This window comes from Kogia breviceps, chromosome X (assembly GCF_026419965.1).
Source record: "Kogia breviceps isolate mKogBre1 chromosome X, mKogBre1 haplotype 1, whole genome shotgun sequence".
In the NCBI taxonomy this organism is placed as follows: domain Eukaryota; kingdom Metazoa; phylum Chordata; class Mammalia; order Artiodactyla; family Physeteridae; genus Kogia; species Kogia breviceps.
Window position 1 is genome coordinate 111,735,986 of NC_081330.1, and position 8,450 is coordinate 111,744,435.

At 36.4% G+C, this 8,450-nt stretch overlaps 1 pseudogene; it reads left to right on the top strand.

The window, feature by feature from the left end:
- The first annotated feature begins 4,918 nt into the window (after positions 1-4,918).
- LOC131748201 (archaemetzincin-2-like) lies at positions 4,919-5,963 on the top strand (annotated as a pseudogene).
- Positions 5,964-8,450: the final 2,487 nt, after the last annotated feature.

The window sequence follows — 8,450 nt, forward strand, 5'->3', positions numbered from 1 at the left end:
CTAAGCACACATCTCGGTAGAAAATTGCTGCTAGCCACAGGAACAGATATCTTAGTTAAAGGGTGTAGTGCTTTTCTAAGTATGAGAAGATACAACAGTACAGGTTCATAAAAAATTTTTCTTCTGAAAATATCTAACTCTCTGAAGGGCTGTTCTAACAGTTTTCCTAGAGCACACAGTGTGTCATTCCTGATTTCCACCTTGAACTCCTTTCAGGGTGGTTTTGTGATATTTTATGTCTCAGTAGAAGACTGGGTTACACAGGTATCTGCACTTGTCAAAATTCACCCAATGTGTATTTAAGATTAAAACAAATTTCACCAGCTCCTTATAGAGCTGGATGGCAAGCAACTTCTTTAGTTGGCAAAGTCTTAGGGGGATTACCTCACTAGTGTTGAGCAGAAATTCCAGACCGACAGGTTTAGGTTACATTCTTGGGAAAGGCTGAAACTGCAATTAGGTTAGGTATTAAGTCTTCATTTCCTGATGTGGGGCTTAGCACAAGTGACTCATTTTGGGGGCCTGTTGCTTCTTTTTTTAACAAGTTTTCTCTTTTGTTGTGAAATTTGTTTTAATCTTAAATACACATTTGGTGAATTTTGACAAATGCATATACCTGTGTAACCCAGTCTTCTATTGAGACATAAAATATCACAAAACCACAATAAGTTCCTTCATTCCCCTTCCTAGAAAACCCTGGCCTTTACCCTCCCAGATATAATTTTTTTTAAATTGGAGTATAGTTGGTTTACAGTGTTGTGTTAGTTTCAGGTGTACAACAAAGTGATTCAGTTATACATATACATATATCTACTCTTTTAAAGATTCTTTTCCCATATAGGTCATTACAGAGTATTGAGTAGACTTCCCTGTGTTATACAGTAGGCCCTTATGAGTTGTCTATTTTATATACAGTAGTGTGTATATGTCAATCCCAATCTCCCAATCTATCCTCCCCCCGCTTTCCCTCCTGGTAACCATAAGTTTGTTTTCTACATCTGTGAGTCTATTTCTGTTTTGTAAATGAGTTCATTTGTATAATATATTTTAGATTACACATATAAGTGATTTCATGATATTTATCTTTGTCTGACTTACTTCACTTAGTACGATAATCTCTAGGTCCATCCATGTTGCTACAAATGGCATTATTTCATTCTTTTCTATGGCTGAGTAATATTCCATTGTATATAAGTACCAGATCTTTTTTAAAAAATTATTTAGAATGCTGCAAATTAGGAACTTAAATATTCAAGATAAAATGAAATAGATGTGAATATAAAGTTCACAATTGAAACATCATTATCTCTTTCATTAGTGCTTCTGTTTATATTTTCTGTCATTTCTGGTTCTTTTTTTTTTTTCAGTTGCATTCTTTGATCTCCTTTTATGTCCAACTATCTTTAATTGACTGCAAGTCATTTTTTTTTTCCTCTGAATAGTCTACTTTTTAATTTTTTTAAAAATCGGGGTATAGTTATTTTACAAAGTTGTGTTAGTTTCTACTGTACAGAGAAGTGGAGTTCCCTGTGCTATACAGCAGGTATACATTTTAGTGTATATATGTCAATCCCAATCTCCCAATTCATCTCAGCCCCCTTTCCCCCCTTGGTGTTCATACATTTGTTTTCTACATCTGTGTCTGCATTTCTGCCTTGCAAACTGGTTAATCTGTACTATTTTTCTAGATTCCACATATATGCGTTAATATATGATATTTGTTTTTCTCTTTCTGACTTACTTCACTCCATATGACAGTCTCTACAAATGACCCAATTTCGTTCCTTTTTATGGCTGAGTAATATTCCATTGTATATATGTACCACATATTTGTACCACATCTTCTTTATTCATTCCTCTGTTGATAGACATTTAGTTGCTTCCATGTCTTGGCTATTGTAAATAGTGTTGCTGTGAACATTGGGGTGCATGTATCTTTTTGAATTAGAGTTTTCTCTGGATATATGCCCAGGAGTGGGATTGCTGTATAATATGGCAGTTGTATTTTTAGTTTTTTAAGGAACTTCCATACTGGTTTCCATAATGGTTGAACCAATTTACATTCCCACCAACAGTGTAGGAGAGTTCCCTTTTCTCCGCACCCTGCCCAGCATTTATTGTTTGTAGACTTTTTGATGATGGCCATTCTGACCAGTGTGAGGTGATACCTCATTGTAGTTTTGATTTGCTTTTCTCTAATAATTAGTGATGTTGAGCATCTTTTCATGTGATTTTTGGCCATCTGTATGTCTTCTTTGGAGAAGTGTCTGTTTAGATCTTCTGCCAGAGATAATGTTTTGATATTTTTCTCTGTACATTAGTTTTACCTGTCCTAAAATGTTACCTAAGTTGAATAGTGGAGTATATATGACACCACTTACGAATACAGGACAGAATATAATATGGGAAAAAGTATGCAGTCTTTTGTTTAAGGCCTCTTTCACTCAGCATAGTAATTTTGAGATCCATCCATACTGTTGAGTGTTTCATTAAATTATTCCTTTTTAGAGCTAAGCAGTAATCTATTGTATTACCTGTATATACCACAGTTTGTCCATCCTCCCATGGATGGACACCCGAGTTGTTTTAAGTTTTGGCTATTACAAATAAAACTACTGTGAACAATTTTTAGATCTTATTGTGAACATATGTTTTCATTTCTCTGTGTTAAATACCTGGGAAAAGAAGAGCTGTGCTATATGATAGATGATATATGGTTATTTTTATAACAAATTGCCACAACTTTTGATTATAACATTTCACACCCCCACCAACAATGTACGTAAGTTATGGTTGCTCACACCCCCATCTATATTTGGTTTTGTAATTCTTTTAATTTTAGCCATTCTTCTGGGTATGTAATAGAAACTTATTGTGGTAGTGGACACATATTTTTCAAAGAAAATTCATCTCTGGTTTACAGGTGCCAAGTAGTTTTGTTTCCATACTTCAAAAGCTAGTACTGATCAACCTCGTGTTTTTACCCACTCTGCTACTTTTACTGTTGATATGTGGCTGGGAAAGAAACCCTATAAGCCAAACAGCCTCAGGCCCTTCAATATTGAAGATGCCCAGCAGGATCCTTCAGAACAAAATCTGCTAGATTTTCTCAACAATTTTGTGTCCACTCCCAATGTTCTCTTTCAACTGGGACCAAATTGTTTTATATTTGGCATTTCCTAACATGATGATTGGAGCCTTTTCCTATTTTAGTTATAAATGACATTTTAGTCTCTATTTCTCATTGTTGTCACTAATTTTGGGGGAAAGTGAGAATTGTACATGGGCATTTACTTCATCATTTCCCCATCTTCTTTTAGGGAAATATTTAAAAGGAAAAGAATCAACAAGTTATATACAGTTTTTAAATTATGAAGCAACATTTCACAAAGGCCTGTTAATTCCTAAATCCATTTTTATCTTCATATTCTAGTAGTAAGAATGAACCTATCTGCAATCCATTTTCCATCACTATATTTTTGAGTTTTGGATGATTTTGTTTTATTTTAATCTCTAATTGAAATTTCACCCCAGCAGGGTTTTATTATTGGAAATTATAATGAGACTTTCCGTGTAGTTGGCAGATTGGTTTCAAGGCTTTTTAATTTTTTTTCCTTCATTTTGTTTGGAAGCAGGAACAATCAGTTTCTAAGCTGTGACATGACAAAAGCTCCTACCAATTTTAATACACTGAAAATACAATTGAAGTAACTTGCTAGCCTGGGAAAAAAACTAAATAAATGTGCATTATGATATTAACTTTTCATTTTTCAAGGCCCAGATTAGAGTTTATGTCTAAAAGTTAATGTTCTGTTACTAAAAATTCTGATATCTAGGCAGTTTTCTAATTGAAAAGGCCAACTGGCTGTCAATGCTTGTTCTGAAAAAACACCATCCAGGATCCAACAAGCTTCTCCTCCCTTCCTTCCTCCCTCCCTCCCTTCTTTCCTTCCTTCCTCCTTTCCTTCCTTCCTTCCTTCCTCTACCCCTTCCTTCCTCCTCCTTTTTTTCTCCCTCCCTCCCTTTCTCTCTCTCTTTGTCTTTCATATATTCTTTCTTCTTTTCTTCCTATTTTCCTCTCTCTTTTTATTTTTTTATGGCTCGCTTCCACATGTAGGCCCTGGAGGAAGTCTAATGATGTTCAAATGTAACAACTTGATTTTTTAAAAAAATCTGGCAGTGGATGGGCTCTCTTCTGGCCTAGTGACAGGTGAAGGCACCCTCCATATCACTTCTATGAACACATTTAAATACACTGGTCCTTGTAAACCTTGTGGTAGAGCAGCTGTTTAACCCATTCGAGCTGTAGAAATAACAAATACCAACCAAATGAGAACATTCAAAGGCTACTTAGTCAGAGCTTGCTATAGCAGGGGAGTCAGCCACTGTCACTAGAGTTTTGGCAGAGACTCAAAAGCAGGCAGATGAGTGAGAGCGCTTTATATTGGAAAAAGGGTAAGGCTTCAGGTATGCCTTCCCTGACTGGACAGAGATAATGGTCTGAATGCCTACAAGTGTGACAAATAGACAACAGGCTGGCTTCCTGGGCTGGTTACTATAGATAATGAGTTGATTTCCTGGACTGGTTGCTGCAGGTTGGGGGTCAGAGCTTTATTTTTATGTATGGCCTGGCCATTGTCTATTTGTATATTCAGTCTCTCCAAACTGAAGGGTTGAAAACATTGTTTAATGGGTACAGAGTTTCAGTTTTACAAGACGAAAAGAGTTCCGAAAATGGATGTTGGTCGTGGTTGTACAACAACATGAATGTACTTAATACCACAGAACTATATGCTTTAAAATGGTTAAGATGGTAAATTTTCTGTATGTGAATTTTAGCACAATTTTTTTAAAAATTGGAAAAAAAAAGAGAAACCTCTGCATAGGAACACAGTATGATTGGAACATTCCTGTCATTATGCAAACAATGCATAACTCTGAACAGACATTACAAACAGCCTTCATCTCAAAGATTCCAGTGCTTATGTTGTAGTATAAGCACTGAGAAGGTGAGGAACAGCTATGAAGAAAGACTTTCAGCCAGAGAGTGATCTCTTTGGACCCATTACCTTGCATTCAGTCAGATTGGATCGCCTCCCATTCTGAGCACCCCTCCTGAAGACTTTGAACAGTTTATCAATAATCTCTATGAAGAAATGTAATATTTATATGCAGCCCATTGGAACTGTAGGGAACACCAGAATTATCAGAGAAGAATATGTTAAAGAGCTCAAGGGCTACCGTGAAATATTTTTCTATGGCTTGCCAGTAAAACTTGTAGAAAAGTTTCCTGTTTCTACAAACTTAGTGTTCCTTTAGATTCCGTGAAAACACACAAAACCTACAAATTCATATGGGGGCTTTTTTTTTTTTTTTTTTTTTGGCCACATCACACGACATGCAGAACTTCCCTGACCAGTGATTGAACTCATGCCTCCTGCAGTGGAAGCACGGAGTCTTAATCACTGGACCACCAGGGAAGTCCACAGGGGCATTCTTAAGTGCTTAAAAACAAAGAAATCTTCAAATGTCTTCTGTATCATGGGCATAACAATGATTTGTCTTTCCCCGAGAGACTCCTGAAATTTTGTCTTTGGACAAGGCTTTTTGGCAGATGGCACAGGAATAGTCAGCTTTGCCAGATCTGGCAGTGATATTTATCTTTCATACTGTGAATACAAAGTTAAAAACTTGAAAAGAAATCTTCAAGTGACTCTTCAATTTTTAATAACTATTATATTCCTGAAATCTTGGGTATTTTGCTACTTCAATCCTGTTAGTGTTTAATCCATGAAACTGGACACAAATTTGGACTCTGACATTACCATTGGCTGGTGAGTCTAATGCAAGGCTCTAGCCACCTGGAAGAACCAGACCATGGGCTTCTAGACGTTTATCCCATCTACTTAGGTAAGTTACAGTGTGCTATTCATGTCAATATTGTAGAACAATTTGGAGAATAGGTGAGCTAGATTGATCATGAATCTACCAATACTCCTGGAGTAACTGAAACATAAATTTGATGATACTTGTGGAAGCCCTTGAGAAATGGAGTAAATGTATAATGAAATGGTTTTCTGCTCTCCAAAATAAGAACTTTCAAATAGCGATAATTAAAATGAAATGCTTGCACATTAAAAATAAAAAATCTGGAAACTGCTGAAAAAGAATTTATATATAAAATTTAAACTGATTGAGTCCTTTCATTTAATGGTCTCCTTTTGCTTTCTATCATACCATCACTAGAAAAGCTGTCTGATGTGCATAGTTTATTTTATTTTTAAATTAAATTAAATTAAATTTTTTATTTTAATTTATTTATTTTTGCCTGAGCCACACAGCCTGTGGTATCTTAGTTTCCCGGACGAGGGATCAAACCCGTGCCCTCTGCAGTGGAAGCGCAGAGTCCTAACCACTGTATCTCCAGGGAATTCCCAATGTGCACAGTTTAAACAGTGCTACTATGCAAGTCTTCAGACAAGGAATGTCTAACTTGAAGTCTACACACTAGGATTCTAAATAACTGTGTGATTTTACTTGTTGATTAGTGCTGGGTTAGAATATGAGGATTTTTTTCTATAAAAAATAAATATCAAGGGGTGGGAGGGAGGGTGACACAAGAGGGAAGAGATATGGGAACATATGTATATGTATAACTGACTCACTTTGTTGTAAAGGAGAAACTAACACACTATTGTAAAACAGTTATACTCCAATAAAGATGTTAAAAAAAATAAATAAATAAATAAAAATAAATAAATAAATATCAAGGACAAGTATACCCATACATTTCAGGGTGTGAGGCATTAGCAAAGAGATAGAAATTTGGACACTTTATAGCCACCTCCTAAAAGAATGGAGCCAGCTAAAAGCAGATATACTCTTGTGGAAAAAGGAGAATCATTGATAATTTGAGACTAGGATGTTTGAGAGATGGCCTAGGTGCAGATGAACTGGATCTCTAGGGAAGAACAGACTGGATGAGCACCCACATACTTGAAAGCATATTGTAGTGCAGCGGGGCTTTGGACATGTTGAGGGTGATAAAAAAGTTGCAGTTGGTCCTACGTATCTGCATATTCCACCAAAGTCAAAAATATTGAGGGAAAAAATTCCAGAAATTTCCAAAAAGCAAAACTTGAATTTGCTGTGTGCTGGCAACTATTTACATAGTATTTACAACGATTTACATAGCATTTACATTTTGTTAGGTATTATAAGTAATCTAGAGATTATTTAAAGTATACGGGAAGATGTGCATAAGTTATATGCCAATACTATGCCATATTATATACGGTGCTTGAGCATTCGAAGATTTTGGTATCCTCGGGAGGGTCCTGGAATCAATCCCCTGTGGATACTGAGGGGCGACAGATATCTGAGACCATAAGAAAGACATAAGTTGAGACGTTCAAAAGTGACCTGAGATGTATACAAAGATACAAAGAAGTAAATTGTACCAATATCTGCAGATGCAGATCAGTTGAACCAGAAAACTAACATGACACTCAAATACAACAGCTAGTCCAGGACACCTTCAATTACAATGGAGGGAGGTAATTGATATTTTCAATTCTCACCCTGAGTTCAGAGAGAAAATCTTTTGAAAACTGAGAAAATGGGATTTTATTCCAGTTCAAGAGAGTATCCCTGCAGTTGTGTCAGAAAAAAAGGAACTGCAGTTTTGGAGTTACCCCATCACTACCATCCTCCCCATAGTTCTCAAATAGACATGCACAGAATTAGGTTTAATTATATACTTCTCCATAACTGTGTCAATGGTGGCAGTCAAACTAGTTTGGATTTTTAAGAATCACGAGACTCAAAAAGACAAGATTTACAAGTCTACCATTTATTGCAGGGAAAGGAAACAATAAGTCAAAGTTTTAGTTAGGATATGCATCACAGCCACAGGCTACCTCACAGCAAGAGTTTTGAAATGTTGGAAGGAGGCTCCAATTGTCCTGTTTTTTTTTTCGGATCAGGAATCATCAACATTTGCATACAGCCAGTGATCTCAATATGGAGTCTTGGCCAGAGCTTATTACAGCTTTCTGGTCATATTAATCCTAGCTGACCAACCCCAGTGACAGAGCCCTTGTGCAAACCATCAATACTGCTGCTGTTATCAGGTGTAAACCATCCATCAGGGGCAAACCATCAATCTCACTTTATAAACAGAGGGGATAAGCTGGCACAAAACATGCTGAAACTTGCCTTGGACCCATGTTACAAAGCAGTACTATTAATCATTATATTTCATTGATCCTGGGTCAGTACCATGCAGATGCATCTCATACTTCAGCAAAACATCTCAGGCCAATTCCAGGCCTGTTGCAATTAACCCTCAGAGCACAATAACCAAGAACAGTCTTTTTGTTTCTAATTGATCATTTGAATTACCCCTTTTGTCCATTAATACCAAGCTTCAGTCCTCTATCTTGGTTGTC